The sequence below is a fragment of the Corvus cornix genome, chromosome Z, assembly GCF_000738735.6.
Source record: "Corvus cornix cornix isolate S_Up_H32 chromosome Z, ASM73873v5, whole genome shotgun sequence".
Classification (NCBI taxonomy): Eukaryota; Metazoa; Chordata; class Aves; order Passeriformes; family Corvidae; genus Corvus; species Corvus cornix.
In genome coordinates this window covers 72,813,276-72,822,958 of record NC_046357.1, presented here as the reverse complement: position 1 = coordinate 72,822,958, position 9,683 = coordinate 72,813,276, and positions in this window count along the sequence as shown.

Genomic DNA, 9,683 nt, shown 5'->3' with positions numbered 1-9,683 from the left:
AACTGAAATAACTCAATACTGAAGGGAGCTGCCTGCTCTGGCTCTTCCTTCTGAGCTATGCTGCAAACATTTTTCCCAAATTTTCCAGCACAGAAGAGCAGCCAGCTGCTGTCTGGAGAACATGCCCAGCCACTGTGCTTGGCACAGGACAGCCCAATCTCAAAGGCCACTTTTCTGCACAGACATGTGGAATGCAAACAGGTGCTCCCCAGCTCTCAGGTTTAGAAGTGAGGGGAGAAAGTCATGGCAGGTAACTTCAGCAGCATAATTCTACCTGACAATTTTGAACAGAATAGCTGAGCAGGTACAGCAAACACAAAGAAAGCAGACATATCTGTTTTTCTATCTTTCTGTCTATCTACTATCCATTGATCTGTGTTACCCTTATCATCTCCTTGAAATCCATCTTGAAGTTCATTTAAGGTCACATACAAAAAAACCCCACAAATTTTGCCTTTATAATCAAAATGATTCTTCTTCAGACTAAAGAATAATATAAGTGAGAAAAGTGAAACAAGACAGATTGCCAGAGAAAGCATGGAGGATGAATTAACCATGCCAGACATAAACTGGATGGACACTACACTTGTTGTAGGGGCACAGATTTCCTCTCTATGACTCCTCTATATGTCAGCTGCAGAAAACAGAGTAACACCACCTTGTTTCTCTTACATCTAAGAAGTAAGTCAAGTGGCCAGTTAGGTAATTCTGAAATAGCGGCTCCTATTAATTTCAAATATTTCCCAAAAGTACAGGCTCCTGAACCAACACAGACATATATTATGTTTCTGATTATCAAATATGTTTTCTATTTCCCTCAACAGTAGAGCTGTAAGTTGCTAAAGTCAAATTTTTAAAATCAAGTAAGTGAAAATACTCCTAAAATAATAGTAAAAAGAAAAAATTTTCTCTGCTATTTATCACAACTTCATCAGTTAAATATTTCCAGCAGCTCTCTGTGTGGTGCTGTTAAGATAAATCAAACCAAAGACAATACTTCCTCTTGAAAACTGCAGGTTCAAGTTAGGCAGGAGTTTGTCATAAATACTTCCTCAAAGCTTGACTTACCCTGACATTTATGTTTCCTTTTATCCTGACTCTCTGAAGTACTGAAAAAGTCTAGTGCTGGGGCTGTCAGTAAGACTCTTGATCTTGAGGGCTCAACTTAAAACATTTTAGGGTTGCCATGACTGCTTTTTGGGGTGTTTTTCTTGTAATCTCTGCCCATGCATGCTTTTAAGATACGTCAGAAAGACGAGGGTGACTGGTCAGACAAGTCAGCTGGAAGAGCTGGCAGTGTAGAAGCAGCTCAAAGATATTTTTAAAAACAGGCACCTTCAAGTCATTTAATCTCATGTTCCTGAATACACAAGCATGTAGAGCCCCTAGCTGCTTTTAAAACCTGTGGCTACAGATTTGAGTCTTGAGTCCTCTGGGAGCGTTCATCTCCCAGCATGGGCAGAAAGAAGAGAATTAGGGCAGGTACTAAGGCAATCAAGCAGATCGTTTACTACTCTTAGCAAGGCAAGACCACCACAGAAAATGCCCAGGAAAACCACCCCCCCCCCCCCACCGCAGAAACATACCCTGCCCCTAGACAACTGGCGCTTTTTTTCCTACCACGTTTCTTATCAGTCTCCTGCAGAGACTCTAAAAGTCTTATCTTGATAGCCCAGATTACCAAGATGATCTCTTCTCCATGACGAATAGAGATGGACATTCCCAGTCCAGATAGTTACATTAATAGAACTCCTTTCCTTTCCTTTCCTTTCCTTTCCTTTCCTTTCCTTTCCTTTCCTTTCCTTTCCTTTCCTTTCCTTTCCTTTCCTTTCCTTTCCTTTCCTTTCCTTTCCTTCCTTTCCTTTCCTTTCCTTTCTCCTTCCTTTCCTTTCCTTTCTTCCTTTCCTTTCCTTTCTTTCCTTCCTTTCCTTCTTTCCTTTCTCCTTTCCTTTTTTCCTTTCTCCTTTCCTTTTTCCTTTCCTTTCTCCTTTCCTTTCTCCTTTCCTTTCTCCTTTCCTTTCTCCTTTCTTTCTCCATTTCCTTTCTCCTTTCCTTTCTCCTTTCCTTTCTCCTTTCCTTCTCCTTTCCTTTCTTTCCTTTCCTTTCTCCTTCCTTTCCTTTCCTTTCCTTTCTCCCTTTCCTTTTTCCTTTCCTTTTTCCTTTCCTTTCTCCTTTCCTTTCTCCTTTCCTTTTCCTTTCCTTTCTCCTTTCCTTTTTTCTTTTCCTTTCTCCTTTCCTTTCTCCTTTCCTTTCTCCTTTCCTTTCTCCTTTCCTTTCCTTTCTCCTTTCCTTTCTCCTTTCCTTTCTCCTTTCCTTTCTCCTTTCCTTTCTCCTTTCCTTTCTCCTTTCCTTTCTCCTTTCCTTTCTCCTTTCCTTTCTCCTTTCCTTTCTCCTTCCTTTCTCCTTTCCTTTCTCCTTTCCTTTCTCCTTTCCTTTCTCCTTTCCTTCCTTCCTTTTCTCTTTCCTTCTCCTTCCTTCTCCTTCCTTTCTCCTTTCCTTTCTCCTTTCCTTTCCTTTCCTTTCCTTTTCTCCTTTCCTTTCTCTCCTTTTCCTTTCCTCTTTTCCTTTCTCCTTCCTTTCTCCTTTCCTTTTTCTCCTTTCCTTTCTCCTTTCCTTTCTCCTTTTCCTTTCTCCTTTCCTTTCTCCTTTCTTTCTCCTTTCCTTTCTCCTTTCCTTTTCTCCTTTCCTTTCTCCTTTCCTTTCTCCTTTCCTTTCTCTTTCCTTCTCCTTTCCTTTCTCCTTTCCTTTCTCCTTCCTTTTCTTCCTTTCCTTTCTCTCTTTCCTTTCTCCTTTCCTTTCTCCTTTCCTTTCTCCTTTCCTTTCTCCTTTCCTTTCTCCTTTCCTTTCTCCTTTCCTTTTTCCTTTCCTTTTTCCTTTCCTTTTCCTTTCCTTTTCCTTTCCTTTTTCCTTTCCTTTCCTTTCCTTTCCTTTCCTTCCCCTTCCCCTTCCCCTTCCCCTCCCGTCCATCCCAGCTCCCTTGCCATCCTTTCAGTCTCCTTACCCTCCCCCCAATTAATTCCTATGCTTTAATACCATCTAAGAGTCCTTAGTGAGAAGAGGATCTGCTTGCTATGCAGGTGCAAGTTTTCAGCACCACAGCACAACAGCAATGCCACCCGCTCTGCCCTCCTCAGGGCTTCTCTTTGTCAGCCACTTTTTCTTTTCTTCCTTTTCAGCTCCGTGCTGAACAACCCCATGCAGATAATCTGATTATGCTAATTTGTACTTCATGAACCCAGAGTAAGGGGATCTGTGGGGGTGAACTGGGCTGGGGATAAGGGTGGTGAGGGCAGGAGAGAGGTTTGGGAGGGGGATGCACAGACAATGGGTTCAAGTCAGTTAACAAAAAAAGCTGTCTGTATTGCCAAACAAAGCACTCTCCGGGTAACCCCTTGCTGCTCTTGACAATTTAGAGTGTCCCAAACTGGCCTGCGCCACTGAGCAGGAAAGGGAACACGGAGAATATACAATGAAGGGGCACAATGAGAAGTCTGTTTCCTGTTGAATGTTGCTTTTTTTTTTTTTTCTCCTTAACTAATCCTTCCCAGAATCTAGTAGTTGAAGTATGGTCCACAAATTGTTTGTCAGATGGTAGCTATGGCACTAGACAGCTTCTGAGCACACACACCCTCATCTGTCCAATTAGATTGACGATGTCCTCGAAATTTATTGAATAATGGGCATTGACTTTGCAGACACAAGCTCACAACTCTCAGCTTGGACTCATCCCTCTGCGGGAGCTGACAGAGTCCCAGCTTGGTTTTCCATCCTCTTTGCTGTAGGCAGAATTGATCAGGAAACAACTGTGAGAAAAAACATATAAAGGGTATGGAAAAAAATATTTTCAAGATTAAAGCAATCCCAAAACTGTTTCCATTTGTAGGGACCTCCTGAGATAATCTGGTCTAAGCCTCCTGTTCAAGCCATCTCACCTAGAGTTGTTTGTCCAGGACTCTGTCCAGTCAAGTATCTCCACAGATCCTTTGCTGTTGCAAGGGAAAATGGGAGACGGAAAGAAGACAGTTGCTCTGCACTCTACCCTAAATAGGACAGCTTCTCTTGTTCTCATGCAGAACAGACTATTTGTTTAGTCCTGCAGCCCAAAGCAGAATACCTGTGGACACCATTTAATGAAAGCAAATGGAGGTGGAAAAATGACTGTCCTGAAGCTGTCATCTCAGGTCCAGTCCTGGGTTCAGCTGCACTTGCATTAGGCTAATACATGAAGTTTACCTGATAGGGTAGAAAATATGCACTATCTTGCCAGCATTGCGCTTCTTTATTTGAGATCTCATTTGCTGAATGTGTAGTGCATCACAAGGCATATATCAGTATTTAACAAAATTAGCTCTAAATAACACTGCGAATGGAGCAACTAAGCAAAGGAGCAGAAAAAAAAGTATCAGAAATGTAAGATTACCAGGTTAAATTCAAATATAAAGAGTATTTTGAAATTGTCATATGTTGATGGAAGCATCTGTGTTCACAGTATGAATAGAAATGTCCCTTGCTTTTCTTCCTTTCCCTGGGAAGCAGCAAAGCTTATCCGATGTGATCCAAACTACACAGTATTTTTATGAACTGTGTAATATTTCATATAAATTGATCTGATTAAATAGATAATTTTAAATCTGAGACAATCAGTAATCCCAGATCCCATGCTCCCTGAATACTAGATGCCTGGAGCTCTTGGAACACCTAAAATCCACGGACATCTAATGAACTTTAAAGACCTCGGCTTTTGCCCTACTGATGTGTGCAACAGAGAAAAGCCAGTGGATGCACAGGACTTACTCCATGGGAGTAGTATCAAGACTGGTCATTTGTCCTGTTTGAGGTCTTCCTGTATCCTTTTCTTCCCTTCTACAGCAGCTCTTGGTTGAGATCAGACTGGCAAGGGTTTGGCAAAGGAGATAAACAGAGTAAGTAGCATAATCTTGAGGAGAAGGTCTTGCTCTGTCCCCTTGTGTTTCTCCTGACCTCAGGGATGACCTGCCCCAGACCCCCTTTTTTTTGTTTATAGAGATAGTGAGTCACTGTAGGCAAGGATGTTTATTTTGCTGTATATATACAGGGAGTTTAATGCAATTCATTTGAAACTCTTAAGTAATATTGTGACATACAAAGCTAATACATAACAAGAATATGTAAAGAATGTATTGCCAGCCTTGATTGATTACAACCTTGAAACTACTCAGCAGTGATTATCACTGACATGTGCTTTTCCAGAAAAAGAAAACCCTGAGCAGTTGGACGAAGCAGGCCCACAACTTTCAGACCCAGAAGAGATGCTCATGTGGGTAGAGCGGGACTGGTGAATTACCTACACTGATGAAAGGCACAGTAGGTGTATTGAGCACCCAGTCCTGAGAATCATGTACCTGCTGAGAGGACAGGGAGGCTGCTCTGTGTTTGCTGGAGCTGAACCACAAGTCAACACAATGGATAAAAGCTCACCCAGGGAACATTACAGGACAGTGACAGTACAGCACTCCTGCATGCCATTGCTGAGGCAAAGTCACTACTTTGGGGAAAAGCATCCTTTAAATCTTGGTCGGATCAACAGGGGGCTGGAGCTTGTCTGAGTCCTATCAACTAATCAGCAAGTGATATATCTAACGATGCAGTAGAGAGATAAACAAGGTAATAACAGTTAAAGTCCACTCTATAAATCAGCTCTTTTCAAAAAGAATACTGTTAAGGAATAAGATGTGCTAAGGAGAGGCTTAGCAGCCAAGATCCTAACTTTTGTTAAATGAATTCAGCTCTAAGTGAAGTCATGACTGAGTTTACTATTGCAATAAAGATACAAAATGCTCCAGTATTTATTTTTCAGACACACAAACTCTTTTTGTATACATCTACAGCCTGAAGTACACACTTTTGCCTACTTGTGTGTCCATGACCTAAGATTAGACCCCAGGGAGCTCCTGGATAGAGCCAGCAGCATTGGCTACAGCTGCTACAGTCCCAGGCTTCAGCTAGGAATGAACACAGTGCTGCTGCTTCAAAGGCTGTAGAGAAGAGAAATTTTAAACGGATCCTTAAATATTTGTGAGAATCTAATCTGGAATGAGGGAGGAGGGATCTGAGGTGGATGTAAGTCAAATAACACGACTGCTTAGTTTAAAAAAAACCCATAATTTCTCCTCTTTGCAATTTAGATTGGCACTAACCAGCGCACAAAATAAACCAGAGTAAAGTTGTGTTAGGAGAAAATTGGCCATCTGAACTTCCTGTGATTTGTTTTCTCAATTCTTTTCAGAAAATCTGAAAGGAGACAGAACCTGACTTTCTGGAGAAAACTGTGAAAAAGAAGGAGGGTAACAGGAGTGAAACACGAAGATGGAAGTTACACAAATGTAAAGGTGGGGCCTGAGTATATGAGTATTGATTGAAGGCATACACAAGTAAGGTGACAAGAGTGGGATGAATAGCCAGATTCTCAGAGACAGACGGGAGACTGAGAGGTGCACTAAGCCACGAGTAAATGCTGATGACGGCATGGAGAAACCAAGAAAACCAGGTAAGCTGTGGGGGAATGATACTGAAAGAAATATGCAGGGTTGATGAATATATGGTGCTGGCAAGAGAGGAAGCAGGGGAAAATGTACTAGAAGATCAAAGTAAGGAGCTTGATGGGGATAAAAGACTGTTGGAAAACAGGGAAACAAAGCAGAAAACTGTGGAGCAGAGCAAGAAATCGACTGGAAGGGGACAGACAGCAGTGTGGCAGATGGCTACAAATCACAAATGTGGCAGGATGAGAGCAGACAGTGGAAATGTCTATTTCCGTATGTGACAAAGACTACTATTTTCACCTGACTTGATTTTGACACACAGACTTGAGTTTGAGAGATCTTCTTCTTAAAAGATAAATAAATTTAATCTAATAATTAATAAAAAAAGAATGTTTCTAATTTCCTGATTTTGAGAGAGAAGAGCAAGAGTTTTGAGACATACTGGTGAAATATACTAAAGAATTTCTCATCCTTTGTTTCCCTAAGGCACCATTTTTGAATTCCAGGCCACTGTCTGTAGGATCCCAACAATCATTACGAAATAAAAGACTAAATAAACATATCCCACATTAAGCAGCAATTTCACCAGCTATACTTCCACGCTAAGTACACAGATCCTTTTTTTCGAGTACAAAATTAGCATAATCCTGCTGAAAAGTACTCTGGAGAATGTGCAAGTTGGGTAACTATTCAGCAGGTGTTTACAGTGAGGCTTTTTAAGGTCAGGATAACATTCCTTGGGCAAGAGAGTCAGTTTGGGCTTGTGCTTTGATTTCATACACTCATACAACACAGCAGTATACTAACCAGTCCATCTTTAAATTTCTTATGGGTATACTGTGCTACTCAGATCTTATTGTTAGCTTGCTCCCAAGAAATGGAGAAAGGGGCATCTGTTCTTCCAGTTTAAAATCAGCAAAACACAAAAATTGTGTCACTCACACACACAGAGACAAGTGTACCTAGCTTACACACTAATAGCATCAGCTCACACTGCCACATTCTCTCAGCATCTGTATAGTTGGCTCAAGGATGAACAGGATTATTTAAGAGGTTTTATCCCCTGCTATCTTTAAATTATTGCTGAAATATCCAGGACAGCTGGGAAAATTGATCAAATCTTAAGTTTTCTTGTTTGTTACTCTACTTTTGTTACAGACTGTGTTCTGTGATCTGATTTCTCTCTGGTGGCTTCCTCTGCTCTTCCTCTACTCTGCTAAGATGCCACCCTGAACACAGAGGAATCTCTCCCTGGTTACTAGCAGTCTTAGAGAAACTGCTGCTCTTATTGCCTGCTGGAGCTGGAGGCAGAAAACTCACCAAAACTTCTTTCTTGTTTAACTGTGTCGGTTAACACACTTTCTCACCTCACTGCTGTGAGATCCACCTCCACACCAGCTACCTCTGTGTTGTCTAACCCCAACCACCAGCCCAGCCCCGAGCAGCCACTCTCTCTCCCACCAGTGGGACTGGGGAGAGAACTGGAAGGGTAAAAGTTCACAGGTTGGGATAAGGCCAGTTTAATAAGGGAAGCAAAAGCTGGTCACACAAGCGAAGCAAAACAAGGAATGAATTCCCTGCTTCCCATGCCTGGGCAGGTGTTCAGCCATACCCAGCAGAACAGGGTCCCACCACACATCATGGTGACTTGGGAGGACAAATACCATCTCTCTAAGTGTCCCCTTCCTTCCTTCTTCCCCCCACTTTATACACTGAGCATGATGTCCCATGGTCTGGAATGTCCCTTGGGTCAGTTGGGGTCTCCTGTCCTGGCTGGGTCTCCTCAGCACGAGGAGCAGAAATGGCCTTGGCTCTGTGCAAGCCCTGCTCAGAAATAACAAAAACATCTCTGTATCATCAGCCCTGAGTTCAGCACAAATCCAAAACACAGCCCCACACCAGCCCCTGGGAAGGAAATTACCCCAGCCAAAAGCAGCACAACTCTGCTTTGGAGAGCAACTTTGGGTGCAGTGACAAGGCAGGATTATGTATTTGGGGACCTGACTAAAAATTGAAAGTTCAGGTAAGTATTGCTGATCTGCTGCAAAATAGCACCAGTAGAAGTATCACATGTTGAAGAATTTGAGTATACCTACACAAGTTGCAGGCACAGTGGTGGCTGCAGTGCAGATGTTGCTGGCCCAAATGGCGACTTCTTTTTGTGCCACTATAGATTCTTTGTGGTCACTGACATTTTTCTTTCTCTCCCTCTCCTTCTATGAACACATACGAGACAGCCTGAGTAGTTTTCACTGCCTAGGAATGAAACGGATGCCACTCGGTGGGGATAAACCAGTACTGCAAGGAATGAAAACGCCTACATCGTTTTAAATCCCATCAGGAGCTCCGCGGCTGCAGCTGCACGGACACAGAGCCCTGCTCAAGGGGAAACAATACGACGCTGAACCGATTTCTGCCACAGAATGCAGCTCACTAATGTATTATGTCTTATTATGTATCAGCTGGGGCAAGTCGATATTCTGCTCTAGAAAGCAAACTCCGGTTTCTGTGTCTGCACACAAGCACGACAGAAAATAAGAACTAGATTTGTTAATGACAAGTAAGAGATCATTTTGACTAAGTTATGATCTCTTCATGTAGATGAAATGAAGATGGCAATAGCCAGGAAATAGAAATGAGCTGCATGCACATGGGTCAATTGTCATGGAGCAAATGAGTCACTGGATGCACACAAAGGAAGAGACATTGAGAACAGGAACTTATTCTGTGAATATTGTACTGATAAAAGGCCAATCAATGAAAATAATAGCTTGCTATTCATAGCAAGCTGAAATTATTCTGGGAAAAGTTCAAGTGTTTGCTATGTTAACTAGCATAAATATTTTCCCCAGAACAATTCTACAATTCCAGTCATTTCCTGAAATTAGTTCTTGGTAGGCAAAGAACAAGGTTAAGAGCACCTGTGAAAGTTGCACATTTTCAGATTGCTTTGCTCAACTACACCATACAGTGTGCAAAACTCAGAGCCTTTAAGAGTTCTTTTCACCAGCCTGTGGAAGTGAATGGAAAAGACAAAAACGGTGTAGAGGAAATTTAGTAGGGAAAATCAGCCAAAAACTCACAAACACATAAATTTAACTTCCATGTCCAGAGGGGAAAAAAAGAAAAAGGTTAATATGCAGAAAAGATGAAAACAACAAA